A 15303-nucleotide genomic window follows, 5' to 3' on the forward strand; every position below is an offset into this window, starting at 1 on the left:
ATTCCAAGATGTCCCTCTTCATGAGCATCTTTTACTAAAGAAACTCTCATTTCTTTCGGGATAACAGGAACCAATTCCTTCCCTCTCTTGAAAAACAAAGTTTGATGTAAAACAACAAACTTTTTATTCAATCTGCTTCTAGCTCTTTTGCTCAACTCGGTTGAACACAGAAGATCCCGGATCTTCAAGCAATATTCATCTTTCTTTTGAAGATCTTTGAATCTCTCAACTGGTTCAATATAGCAAATCTTAAGCTTTTCATTTGAATTCAATCTTCCGGGAAGATTTATCTCTTCTTCCTCTTCTTCGTTAACTCTCAAAGGAAAACGAGAAATACAATCAGCATCACCATGCAACTTTCCACTTTTGTATTTCACAACGAAGTTGAATTCTTGCAATTTAATTGCCCATCTCATCAATCTCGGTGTCAATCTCTTTGACGATGTGAACCAACAAAGTCCACAATGATCAGTGACAACCAAAAATATTCTCCCAAATAAATAATGACGAAGCTTTTGCAAAGCCCAAACAATAGCTAAGCACTCTTTTTCAGTTACGCCATAATTTTTCTCTGCTGGATTCAGCGTTCGGGAAATATAACAAACAGGTTTCAGCTCTCCATTAGGCTGACTTTGATACATCACGGCACCAATGCCATAATCGCATGCATCAGTGTGTATCTCAATTTTTCCATCATTCTGGAAACATGCGAGAACAGGTTTGCAGGTAATAATTTTCTTGAGTCTCTCATAGACTTCTCTCTCTTTATTACTCCATACAAACTTCGCGTTCTTTCTCAGCATTAACATTAATGGTCTTGCTATTTCACTATATTTCGGAATAAACCTTCGAAAATAACTGCACAAACCAAGAAATTTCCTTATATCTTTGCACGAACAAGGTTCCGGGAACCTGAGAACAGTTTCAATGTTTGCTTGACTCGGGGAAATACCATTTCTCCCAACATGATATCCAAGATAATCTATGCTTTCACAATTGAACGAGCATTTCTCTTTTCGCAATTTAACGTTAAACTTTCTCAGTCGTTCCAATACTTTAACCAAATTAGAATCATGTTCTTCTTCTGACTTACCAAATATCAGAATATCATCAAAGTAGATATAACAGGAAATATAATTCAGCCCCGCGAGAACTCGGTTCATCGTCCGGACGGCTGTCGCAGGTGCGTTTTTCAATCCAAAAGGCATTCTAGTGAATTCAAACAAGCCTTGCGGGACCACAAATGCAGTTTTACATTGGTCCAGGGGGTTCATCTTGATGTGCCAATACATTGCTGCTACATCCAACGATGAAAACAAAACACATCCCTCCAACGAATCCAAAGCGTCTTCAACTTTCGGAATAGGATAGGGATCTAACGCCGTAATCTCATTTAATTTACGGTAGTCAACACAAAATCTTGTTTGACCATTCTTTTTGCCAACCAAAACGATAGGACTTGCCCAAGAACTTTCACTGGGTATGGCAATCCCATCTTTTAACATATCGGTCAAAAGTTTATCAACTGCAACTCTTTCAGCCATAGCAATTGGGTAATACTTTTGATAAATCGGTGGATGATCTCCAGTATCAATTGAATGTACTGCATCCGGGATGCATCCAACATCATTCGACTCTTTGCTGAATACATCTTCAAATTTGCTCAAATCAACAGTTGCGATTGAGAGTTCATTCATCTCTGCATTCGGAATGCTCTCGTCTCTCAATTTACTTTTATGCACAACTCTATTTGAAGCTGGATCGAATACAAATTCACTGTTAATTCGTCTCCTTGTTTTTATCACATCAGAATGTGGTTTACACAAGTTGATGACTTTCTTATCTCCAAACATTAGTGTTATGTGATGGCGGTTGCAAAAATCAGCGCCTAATAAAACGTCCATCGTTAATCTCTTCAAAACAATAAATCGAATTGGAATAATATGTTTATCAATAAACATTTTGCATTCAGTGTAACCATGCGGCATGCATGACCTTGTGTCTGCCATTGTCACCATACCGAAACTCCATGGCTTTAACTCCAATCCACACTGAATTCTGAATTCATCGCTCATTAATGATACTCTCGCACCGGTATCAATTAATGCATTTGTCCTTTCACCCTTAATCTCGACAAGTAAGGTCGGCAAGGACACTTCTCCAATGAAGTGATGTAAAGTTATCGGAGGACTATTCACATCATTAGAATGAATGGTTATCTCTCGAGAAATTGTTTCCCAATCATCCTTAAAAGACCTCAATACATCAACTTCTTCTTCTGGATTCTCAGAATCCTTTTCAACTGGTATTCTCGGAATACCTGATGTTCCCGGAACATCATCTCTTGATACTCCCGGAGTATCGGATGTTCTCTGAACATTCTCAACATTCGCTGTATTAACGACAGCGTTCCTTTGTCCTTTCAATTGCGATGCATTCGCCCTTGCTCTTGCAGCATCGTAGGTATCAGGACAATTTCGCTGGTAATGACCAGTCTTCATACAATTATAACAGGTTACATTTGTTGGATCACGTCTTCTGAAAAATGGCTTACGTTTCTCTTCAGGAGATTTCTTTTCAGACTGCGTTGGCGATTTCTGGTTTGATTTCGAATCAAACTTCTCAGTTTTCTTGGCTTTGGTAAATGAGACTAACTCAGGGTTCAGCCTCTCATTGACCGTATCATTAATATCAATGATTTCTTCGAGGGCTTCCAATGTCCTATTACCACGCAAGCCAGTTGCAATAATGTTTTTCATACCAGGTTCTAACCCTCTTAGTACACTATCGATGATCTCATCTTGTGACATATCAGGATCATAGTCCATACACAATGATAACATTTGAAAGTAATACAAAGATAATCTTTCATCCTTTTGTTGAACCCGGTTCATCATTCTCAAGAACGCCAAATGTCTATCTCCAGCTTTATGATAAGTTTTCAGAAATTGCTCTTTGAAGGTTGCCCATGTGAAACCTTTCTCAAAATATTTGGGGCCATACGAATGCCAATACCAAGTCGAAGCAGGACCTTTCATGCACGTACCAACTCCTCTAACTAATTCAGCTTCAGTCCAATAATTTAAAGCAGCAGCTTCTTCATAAGCTCTTAACCAGCTTCTAGCTTTTTCGTGTTCTCCATTGAACGGAGGCAAAGGTGCAGGCTTGATAATAGCGGGTCTTACTCTCTCACTTTCAGGGTTAGGTAGATTCTCAATAAAAGAATGAAATTGAATTCTTGACTTACGAGAATCGGATTCTCCCACTGTTGAGTTTGTTATATTGACCGTATTATCCATTAAATCTGCAACTGTCGGTTGTTCAGGAGTTAAGCCAGCTTCTTTTACTCTGATTCGATGAATTAAGGTTGCATGATCTCCCAAGGTCGTTCGAATTTCTTTTAAATCTTTAGACTGTTTATCAGCTGTAGCCGCGACTTGTTCTTTGAAATGTTTATAATCTTCAGTATGTTGCATAAACTTTTCGATCAGGAAATTCAATGATTCCTGGAGAGTTAGGGGTTTCTTTGGGTTATCGTCGCCAGCCATTGGGATCCACCAAGAGAGAATTCTCGGAATTCTAATTACGTTGGGTAATTCCGAATTACCAATCCACCAATTTCCCCCTCACTTAAATAAAGACACCAACAAATTAACAGGATAACTCGCTATTCACAAAAGAAAAACCAAAATCGAACATCATCTCCACCAAATGTTGTATAACTAATGGCTCCAAGCCTGAAACACTAATGTCTAAGCTATTTTCCAAAGCCTCAGCTTTATAGCTCTAGAATCTCGATTCCTGACTCAACCCGGTTGAGTCAATTTACTCACAATTCAACTCGGTTGAACCTAAGTTCAGAACTTGAACCAATGTAGTTATCACAATATCACAAATTACGCGAATAGTCCAATGACTATTATAACAATGATTCACAATAGAATCTCCAACCAAGTTGGAACACTGAGTATTCCCGGAATACTCTTTACACGATGAGAAGGTTCCAGGAACCTAATGAAGCACTTTTGACACACTTGATTAGTCAATTACACTATTTAATACTTAACCAAAGGTTCTCGTAAAGGCTTAGTGAATCACAATTAGTAGCAAGTATTTATACAATTTAGAAAGGATATTACAAAATAAGGAAATACTTTAGAATAAGGAAATACCAACTGTATTTCCATTGACAACAGTAAATGATGGCAACCGGGTTGCCATCCACACATTTGAGCGCGAACCTCAATTTATCCAACAGACGTTTCAACACATGCAATGATTCATTAGCGAAACTCAATTTAAGAAGCTCCATGAATGATTCAATTTTATCTAAACTAAATTATCAGCTGATAGAACTTTTAAACGATATTGGCCAATGGAATAACGATACAAAGTACTTGTTCCAATATTGTGTCATAACTAGCTCTTTTATTGGTAACTTTGCTTGTTTCGTTGGTTTTCTTTATGGCTTTTCACCTGACACCATAACAAGAACTGTGGCTATTTTTGGCATTTCGCAACACATGCTAGTTTTCATTTTGACCTATTTAGCCTCACTAATCCATTCTGAGGTGAGTTTATTTTTGTTATCAAATTGTTATCTTTCACGAGCTTTTGTTACTTTCTTTAGTCCATCAAGATTCGAAGATGCTATTGCAAGCTATTATTAAAAGGGAAACTTAATGAATTGAAATTTCAATTAAAAGTAAGTGCCACACGAATTGATATTTTCATGGAAAAACTAATCAAATGATTTCCTCACTAGTCAATAGAAATTTTGGATCGTCTTGACAGCAATTTCATTGGGGTTCACTTGGGTGATTTTGGTATTATTAAAAAATCTACTTGCATCATTGTAAGTGCGAATTGCCTTATCCTCAAGCAAGATGTCACGGCACTTTGCCCTATGTATTGATCGATGAGAGCACTTCTCTAAGTTATCAATCAACTCAGCAAAAGCATATAGCTGCGAATTATGTATAAATAACTCCCCAGAGTATGCAACTTTCGATTTTATTTCTGAATAAGCACACTCTGCTCATTATAAGCTTTCGATTGATATATGGTTCAATTGACTCTGAATTTGGGCTGAAAATCGCACATTTTGACTTTCCTCCTAAGAGCATTTCAAAAATTTTTGACTAAAAAGTCGAAAACATAAACAATAGTACTCATGAGATTCTAAGTGGGAAGCAAATATGTCGTTATTCAGTTAATATATTTGAAGTGCCATCAATTCATAAAAGCCATTCTCCATTAATCCGCGTCTCACACACTTTTTTGCTGTTCACTGGAATTCACTGTTGATGATGATTGTGGTCTTTTCTTTACAGTTACTATTGGAAAATGCAAGCTTCCTCATGCTTCTATCATGCAATGTACGCTCATTCAATTGATTCAGTTGACATACTCAAAGCACCAAAAATGGCTTCTTTCAAAACCGTATAATATTACATAGGTCCAATATATTTTCTGGCATCTTTTTACGTTTGCATGAGCATTGAAAAATTAAATGATGTTACAAAAATTTCAACTGACGCAAAACAAATCGCCTACCTCTTCTATGTCCGTTACCATTTATCGATTTGTGCTGAAAGATTTCGCCCATTGAAATGAATAGTTTTTTATCAAATACTTTTATTCGATCAATGTGTAAACAGACAATTACACAAACTAGATTAAAGTTATGGACTGGCTAGCATGAAACTAATATGATTTTTTAATCTAAATCAGAATAATCATTGTGATCTTTTCTTTGCAATTGAAATGCAAGTTTTATGCTTATATCATGCAATGTTAGTGCATTTATTTGACTCAGTTTGACTTGGAATAATCATTATTGATTATCATTATCCGATAATTGATAGCATATTACTTGTTAAATGATCAAATATTCTGAAATCTAGATCATTGATCAAATATTTTATTGGTTTAAATGAATTTTTACTCGATGACTCTATTCAAACATTTAATTTAAACATCAATTCAATTTGCTACATCAAGTAGAGATGCACAATACTTTCATGAAGTATTGATTGATATTGGTATTGGTCGACCGAGTATTGATTTATTGAAAGTATTGAAATATCAAAAATATTGTTTAAGTATTGGAAGTATTATTGTCGATCTATTATTAGTTTCTCAGAATATGAATGTAAAGTTCAAATAATACATTCAGATAGTGAATCTAACAAGGGAACTGTCAGAATTGTTAAGCACTGATTTTAGTAATTAATATCTCAAATTGTTGGTAATGATAAAGTTATAAAAAGTGAAGTTTATTTTTTCTGTCATCATAATAATTAAGCGCAAATCAACGAATTACCTTTTTGGCCCACTAAGCGTTATATATCAATGATCCCTTTGGGCCAACGCCTGTTTTCGGTTTCAACCCCGTTCTTTGTCCAGATATTTAAGCAACTTTATTTGAGTAGTTTTAAAAAGTCAATTTCGAATAAAAATTTTATTGTTTCAATTGGATTATTTCATCAAAAATCAAGGTAAGGCTAAATCCTATGTTTTGATTGTTTTTAAAAGTTTGCAATCGTTTTGAATATTATTTGCAGATGCATTTCTGTGCTTCAAATGTTATCCAATGCTTGACAAGACTATCCAGAGGTGAAGAGCCCGATGTTAATGGAGAAGAACTTGCTTTGGCGAAAACATTTCATTCAATTATGCTGGATGCTCAACTAAACAAAAACATTGAAATCCTCGATGAAGATGATTTGGAATTTGTTGAATCGGAGGAAGAAGAAGAATTTGTTATGACCAGTGACGAAGTGAGGGTTTACGATGGTTTTTCACTGGATTATATTACTTCAGTTTTAAATTGGATCGATTCAAGGAAAAATAGACCCTCAAATGAAACCATCATGAAAAGATATACCAGAATAAAAGCTCCAATCTACATTACACGCTTCCGAGAATATTATGCCCAAAATGGAACCAGGAATGAAAAGATGAAAAAAGTTACTTCAACAGTGTTTGACAAATTTAAGCAAGCTCGTGTAGCTGGTTTGGCTATCCATGATGTGACTATAAAGCTTTGGGCTATACAAGCATCAAGAGCTGTCAACTTGGAAGATTTTAGAGCAAGTGATAGTTGGATAGCTCGTTTTAAGCGTAATAACAAAATTGTTTCCCGACGAGTTACTAAATTTGTAACAAAAACCAATTTGTTAAACCATGAAGAAGTAGAAGCTAATGCTACAGCTGTTATTGTTGAATTGGGCGAATACAAAAGCCAGAATGGAATAAGTGATGACCAAGTGTATAATGCGGATCAATCAGGAATAGCCTACGAATTACATACGGCTCGAACCTTGTCCCACCAAGGAGAAAAGGACACCATCGGGTTAGTCCGAAATACAAATGCTAAAACTCACTCATACACTGTAATGCCTTTTGTTTCGATGAGTGGAAATATTGGTGAGAAAGCTTTGATTTGTCTGAAAGAAACAAATGGTGAATTTGGGCCTCAAGTTCAAGCTAGATTGTTCAAGCCGGATAATTTATATGTCACTTGTTCTGGATCAGGAAAAATGAACACAGCAATGATGCGGAAGTTCATTACTGAAGTCTATTCTCCATCAGTTGCTAACCATTCAGTTCTTGTAATCGACTCTTGGACTGGTCAAAAAAACGAAGATCTTTATAAAATTGACGGTAAAACAATCAAGACATTCACTATACCTGCTGGTGCAACTGGTTTTATGCAGCCACTCGACCTATACTGTTTCCGACAGTGGAAGACATTTATCAAAAAGTTTCAGGAGCGAGCATTGATGGATCAAAATCCAATCGTTTTACATGATAGAAATAATATCATCAGAATGAATTCTTTGGTTTTGAATCAGTTTCAATCTCCTCATTTTCGTAATATGTTTAAATACGCTTGGTCCAAGGGTGGATTTGATGTTCAAGTTGATGCTTTTCAAGGATTGAATGATATTTGCTTCGCATTCAATGATTACATTTGTGAAGCTTGCAAAGCAAGAATTACATTCGTAAAATGTTCATGGCCTGATTGCCGTAAATGTCTTTGTCAAAAATGTTTCTTTGAAGATTATCACTATCATAACGTTGCAGAACGTGAAGAAGGTGACTCCAGCCCAGAAAATATTGAATGGCAGTGAAAAAAAACTAATTTGAAAAATTTTGATACCTTAAAGCCAAGCCATCCATGATAAACTAATTACTCCAATTTCTCGTCTATCATTCAAATGACAGAAAAAATAAATTTCACTTTTTGTAACTTGATCACTGCCAACAATTTAAGATATTAATCAATAAAATCAATGCTTAACAATTCTGACAGTTCCCTTGTAAGAACTTTGATGCGTTAAATTCAAGTCAAAAGATTTAACTCAACCTTTCCTCATTGAAATCTTTTCAATTTAAGAAAAAATTCTGGGATTCTAATTGTACGATACTTGAGAAAGTGGAGATTTTTCAAGACAAAGGTTTAAATCAAGTCAAAAACTTGATTTAATTTGAATTTTCAACTAAAAAAAGTATCAAATTAGTATCGATACCATTTTTCAAAGTATCGATACGTATTGCTCAGTGAAATATCAATACTATTGCTCGTATCGATAGTATTAGTGCAACACTAACATCAAGTCAGTAAAACATTACTTCTTGTTAAATAACAAGGAACACAAAAAGAGACGCAAATGTTGCTTCCAGTGCAACTCACAAAACTGGACTAGCTATTGTTTATTTTTTATCATACTTACAAGAGTGAGAAAACGGTTATGAATGTCAATGTTTATTTAAAGGAAAATTTCCAAGAAATTATGAAAAGAGATGAAACAGAGAAAATGATCAAATTATCCTTGCAAAGTCAAAATTAATGATCATTGCATGGTTAAGTTAAAGTAAAGTTAAATGAGTTTAGCGTTGGTTCGAGTCAGAGACAATCTGTGTGGTTTTAATTGTTAAATTAAGGATCATGTTATGTTTTGGAAGACAGAAAGATGACTCTGATTTCATTGTTAATTGAGTCTTTTTTATGATGTTAGTATGTAGTTAGAAAGTGAATGAAATGCGCTTTCTAACAATGTCTTCATCGTATCTCTAGTTAGTTTGGTTGAGGAGGAATAAGTAGATCTTTGATTACTTATTTAATGATTGAAAAGATTGAGATTTTATATTTTAACCGTTTATAACATGAGAACGGATCAAGTTAAAGGAATGAACGATACACCATTAAAGAACTCTTCATTATTAATAGCTCTCACTAATTAGAACTCTCAGCAACGAAACATGAATCAAAGTTGCAATATGAGTAGTTCTGATTATGAACATGGTGTCTCAGAGTTCAGTTTTGGTGATGAAAAGTTAAATTTTGAAAAATTTTAGTAATCATGTCATATACTGAGGTAGTGACATGTTATTAATGAATGGTAAGTTAGATCTTGTTTATAATGAACTAACTGGTCTGTTTTAACCAACATATTCCACCCAAGTTGTGCTTATGTTATGAAGTTCAAACCACTTCTCAACTAGGGATAAAATTAGCGGAATCACCCTGTGCAGATAATCCAAAAGAGCAAATTGCGAGATAAATATTGATAGGATTGAGGAAAATCATTCTGCAAAAAATAAATCTCAGTTCAAGTCAAGAACCATAGGAAGCACTGAATAAGCAAAAACGGAAACACGCCTAATTACACTATCAATGAATTTCTGCGTCTAACAAAAAATCGTTCGCGTTTGGATTACGAAAAAAAGAGCACAGGCTCATCTACTTTATTGCGGTGAATTCAGAAAAATACTCTAAAAGGGGCTTTAACTATTTTCCAATGCAATCGTTAAGATATAACATATTTTTTCTGGGATGATGAAGCTTCACCACATTGTGCAGAGTCCCGTACAACACTATCTCCATGTGCATAAATTGGAAAACAGAAATCAGCCGTACCAACCTGAATTTAGACTGTTTTAGCATTTTTTCAGTCTTCAAAAGCTAAAGTTTATAGAGAACAATAACAAGCTACTAATTATCATCAATTGAACGAATGAATTACAAAGTAATGTAAGTTGTACCTTAGAGCATTCGACTCCGATTATTTTGAATATTTCATGAGCCGAACAAAGTCAGATAAGCTACTTAACATGGACATTTTCCTAGCAATCTAGTGAAGGGTAGATGCTTATCTGAACTGTTCGATGTATTGGTTTTCAATTCCTAAATTAGCTTTCATAAGCTCTAATTTATTCAATTTCTTTAACTTATTGTCACTTTTTTCAACTTTAATTATGCTTTTTCTATTGCTCTAGCAATCTTCAAATTTTACTATTTCTGATTTCTTTGTTTGTTTGCTTTAAAATTCCAGGTGAAGCTCTTATGAGCTCTAATACCTCAAATCTGACCACAATATGACCGCAAAATCTGGTCAAAACAAGTCTTAAATTTCAGCTCAAAATTAAGTGCACAAAAGAAAGAGTCTCCAGTTTTCCTTTCTTTTCTACATCTTATCTTGATTGTGACTGTTAATCCTTTTGCCTTAGCAAAGGCTACAGTTACAAATGGGGTAAAAGAGTTGTCTCGAGACAATACTGTCTAGAGTGACAAAGATGCCTAAAAAGTGGCGTCATAGCTTTCTTAGCTTTAATTATTAGATTTTGCCCAAAACACTAAAATAGACAAACAAAGACAGAGATTTCCTTTATCTTTCTAATTTTTCCCACCAAAATTAATCTCTTTGTGTTACATTTCATATAAAAAAGATATCTTTAGATATTTTCATTAGCTGTTTAAAATTTGCTCAAAGCAATCAGTTCAATTGCTGTTAAACTTAACCTTATTGTTCAAAGCTCTTTGAAGCTATTTCTTATTCTTGTAAAAGTTACAGTTTTCATATTCATAGATAAGTTAACCTCTATTTCTTTAACTAATTCAAGTCCAATTCAGCTCTCAAGAAGAATTCAAGTTTCCTTATTCTGTGAATCTAATACAAGATCTTAAACCTTCGCGGTACAAGGGTAAAGCTGCGAATAATCGTGTAACCATAGCTAAAGCTATCTAATTCATCTCTTTGAGATCTCTAACTTCCGTAGTGCAATTGCTGAACAATTGGTCTAACAGCGATTCGGTGTGAGTCCATGATGCGGACTTAAAACTTGTAGTGAAAGCAAGTTGTGCAGTCTTCTGGAAGTTCTGAACCTTTCCCGAGCATAACCCTCTCACTAGCATGACAACGATAAGAAAATTAATCATTTGCGCAATTTTGTACGAAATTGAGACGAATCAAATGTCTATGAAATTGGACCAATAAAGATCAATTTTTAAGATCAATTTAATATATGGATTTAATGAAAAGATTTTGTGTAGTGTGTGAGTGTGTTACTTAGAGGTTACGACAGTTAAATTTGACAAAATGGCTGAGAAAGTTCGCTTTTTTATTGAAAATATAAAGGAAAATCTATTATGGCTCATAGATCCAGAAAATATTTCAGAAATCGGAACAATTAAAGTTATTCATTTGTTTGAAAAATTGTTCAGTCTTTTTGTGAGTCGTCGAGGTGGACTACAGCAAACCTTGGAACAGCCAATCAAGATTAAATTTCATGTGATAAATTGGCTCACACGATTTCTCAGCTTATTCTTCATGGTTCGTTTGTGTCTCTTCATCTTTACCCACAATAGTTATCTTGATTTGTTCTTAGGAAATCCTTTTAGCAACAAGGATGGCAAGCAAAATGCTGTCCTACTGCACATCTTTTTCATGTGTGCATACGTTTATGGTTTGCGTGAGTACACTTTACGGCTAGAAGAAACTGGTCGACTAAAAATTATAAGAATAATTTTAATGTTGGAGGAACGGGGTTTCAATGCTGAAGAATTGAATATGAACTATCATCGTTGTAAACAGTTCCAAAAATGGTGTCATTATATCTTTACTTACAACTTTATGAGTATTATATGTTCTTCTAGTTTGGTTATATTAATTGACATATATTCACGATGTTCACAAGCCACTTATCAGTTATCTTTCATCATAGTTCAAGTGATACATGTGTTCGTTGAAGGAATAACTCTTTTTTTGATAGCTATAAATGGCATTTGTTCAACTACTTACGTTTTAGTAATCTTCATTTTTTTCATTAGACGCTTCAATACATTTAATGATTCATTAGCGAAACTCAATTTAAGAAGCTCTATGAATGATTCTATTTTAACTAAACTAAATTATCAGCTAACAGAACTTTTAAACAATATTGGCCAATGGAATAGCGATTTCAAGTACTTGTTTCAATATTGTGTTATAGCTAGCTCTTTTATCAGTAATTTTGCTTGTTTCGTTGGTTTTCTTTATGGCTTTTCACCGGGCGCTATGACAAGAACTGTGGCCATTTTTGGCATTTCGCATCACATGCTAGTTTTCATTGGGACCTATTTAGCCTCAACAATCCATTCTGAGGTGAGTTTAACTTTGTTATCAAATTGTTATCTTTCATGAACTTTCGTCACTTTCTTTAGTCCATCAAGATTCGAAGATGCTATTGCAAACTATTGTCAAAAGGGAAACTTAATGAAATGATATTTCAATTAAAAGTAAGTGCCACATAAATTGATATTTGGAAAAACTAATCAAATGATTTCCTCACTAGTCAATAGAAATTTTGGATCGTCTTGATAGCAATACAATTGGGATTCACTTGGGTGATTTCGGTATTGTTAAACGATCCAATTGTATCATTGTAAGTGTAAATCGCCTTATCTTCACGCAAAATGTTGCGGCGCTTTTAGCTATGTATTGATCGATGCGAGCACTTCTTTAAGTTATCAGTCAACTCAGCAAAAGCATATAGCTGCGAATTTTATATGAATAACTCCTCAGAAAATGCAAATTTCCATCTTATTTTTATATAGGAATACTTTAGATAAGCTTTCGATTGATAAATGGTTCAATTCTCGCCGAAAATCGGACATTTTGGCTATCCTCCTTTGCGGAGTTTGAAATAAATCAATTGCAAGAGAAATTTTAAAAATAAAATATTTGAAAAAAAGTCGAAAACATAAAAAATAGTACTCTGGAGGTTCTAAGTGTGAAGCAAATGTGTCGTTATTCAGTTAATATATTTGAAGTGCCATCAATTCATAAAAGCTATTCTCTATTAATCTGCGTCTCACACATTTATTTGCTTTTGAATTCACTGTTGATGATGATTATGATCTTTTCTTTACAGTTATTATTGGAAAATGCAAGCTTCCTCATGCTTTTATCATGCAATGTACGCTCATTCAATTGATTCAGTCGGCATGCTCAAATCACCAAAAATTGCTTCTTTCGATGTATTAATGTGTTATTACATTGGTCCAATATATTTTCTGGCATATTTGACGTTTGCATGAGAATTGAAAAATTAAATGATGTTTCGATAATTTAAATTATTACATTGATTCGACTACCTCTTCTATGTCCATCACCATTTATCGATTTGTGATTGAAATGAATAGTTTTGTATCAAATACTTCAATTTGATCAATCTGTAAACAGACAATTGTACAAACTAGATCAAAATAAAGAAATGGAGTGACTAGCATGAAACTAATATGATTTTTTAATTAAAATCAGAATAATTATTATCTTTTGCTTGCAATCGAAATGCAAATTTCATTATGCTTATATCATGCAATGTTCGTGCATTTGCTTTAGTTTGAGTTGGAATAAGGATTATTGATTATCATTACCCGATAATTGATAGCATATTACTTGTTAAATAATGAAATATTCTGAAATCTTTCCAGTTTAACGATTGATCAAATATTTTACCCAAGTTTTGCTCATGTTATAAAGTTCAAACTATTTTATCCTCTCAACTAGGCATGGAATTAGATTGGCGGAATGATGGAATGGAATCGAACCTTTCTTGAAAACAGATATCAATACTCGGAAAGGGAAGACTTTTTCTCAAGCCTAAATCCCTTTTTCACTGAAAACGCTATTGAAAGTTTTCTCAACCATATTTGAACTTGCTTAAAATTAATGAACATGGCTAATTGCTAACATTTAAAATTTAAAAATATTTTAATAGTAAAATATAATAATTGTCGGAAGAATAAGCTTGTAAATGGAAGCATTCTTGATAAATTTTGTAGTACAGCCTTAAGCCCGCTCATGTAAATCATGAAAACTGTTAATAAATTGGAAAAAAACATTAATTAGCCATGTTCATTAATTTAAAGCAAGTTAATTTCCAGAGACTTGATTGTCCACAGATGCCGCTCAACATTTTAGCTATTTAAGCTTCTTCTTAGGTCAAACAAGCTGCGGCTTAGCGTGAAAAAAGTGTGCTTGCAGACTTTCTTACAACCTTACCAGCAAGGTAAAATGAAGTCGTATTGTATTGTATGGTAATGTTTATTTCCCTTTAGGACAGAATTTGAATGATTTACATGATTGATCGTCGTCACAAATAGCTGAACATTGGTCCAAATCTAAATAAATTTCTGTGCATGAGACTTGCCATTCTGTTTCTGTATATTTTTTTGAGCTTTTGGTTGCGAAAAAACTGTGCTTCTATTGTGACTTGCCAGACACGCAAACATAGCAGGAGTCAAGATTAAAATCCGGTGCCGTTAATAAGAAGCTGTCGCAATCTGAAAATTTCCTTCCTTCCTCTCTGTTCTCTTTCATTCTCATTTGATTAGCTCATACTGACTACGCCATAAAAGCCACTATGAGAGTTAAAGTCTAGGTAGATAACTTTTATTACAGGGAAAATTGAATTGATAGCTGTATTTGTTTCTTGAAAATCTATCATGCAAACGATAAGAAAATTAAGAAAATCATGTGCAAAGTTTTTGTGCAAAATTGAGACGAATCAAATATCTATTATGATATTGACGTAATAAAGATCAATTTCAATTTATGGATTGAATACGAAAGATTTTGAGTAGAGGTTACGGCATTTGAATTTGACAAAATGGCTGGAAGAGTTCGCTTTAACACTGTGAATTTAAAGCAAAATCTATTATTGCTAATGGATCCAGAAAATACTTCAGGAATCGGAACAATTAAAGTTATTCATTTGTATGACAAACTGTTTAGTCTCTTCGTGAGTCGTCGAGGTGGACTACAGCAAACCTTGGATCAGCCAATCAAGACTAAATTTCATGTTATAAATTGGCTGACACGATTTCTTATCTTATTCTTATTGTTTCGTTTGTGTCTAGGCATCTTGACTAACAATTATTATCATGATTTATTCTTAGGAAACCCTTTTAGCAACAAGGATGGCAAGCAAACTGCCGTCCTAATGTACATATTTTTCATGTGTGCATTTGTT

At 34.1% G+C, this 15303-nt stretch overlaps 1 long non-coding RNA gene across 1 annotated transcript; it reads left to right on the forward strand.

The window, feature by feature from the left end:
* The first annotated feature begins 10712 nt into the window (after window positions 1–10712).
* Window positions 10713–13549, forward strand: LOC112538889 (uncharacterized). The gene is made up of 3 exons (XR_016198054.1): window positions 10713–12431; window positions 12491–12711; window positions 13201–13549. It is a non-coding gene; the product is annotated as an uncharacterized LOC112538889 (long non-coding RNA).
* Window positions 13550–15303: the final 1754 nt, after the last annotated feature.

This window comes from Tetranychus urticae, chromosome 1, assembly GCF_039701765.1.
Source record: "Tetranychus urticae isolate SD_2017Ah chromosome 1, NJAU_TeUrti_SD_1.0, whole genome shotgun sequence".
In the NCBI taxonomy this organism is placed as follows: Eukaryota; Metazoa; Arthropoda; class Arachnida; order Trombidiformes; family Tetranychidae; genus Tetranychus; species Tetranychus urticae.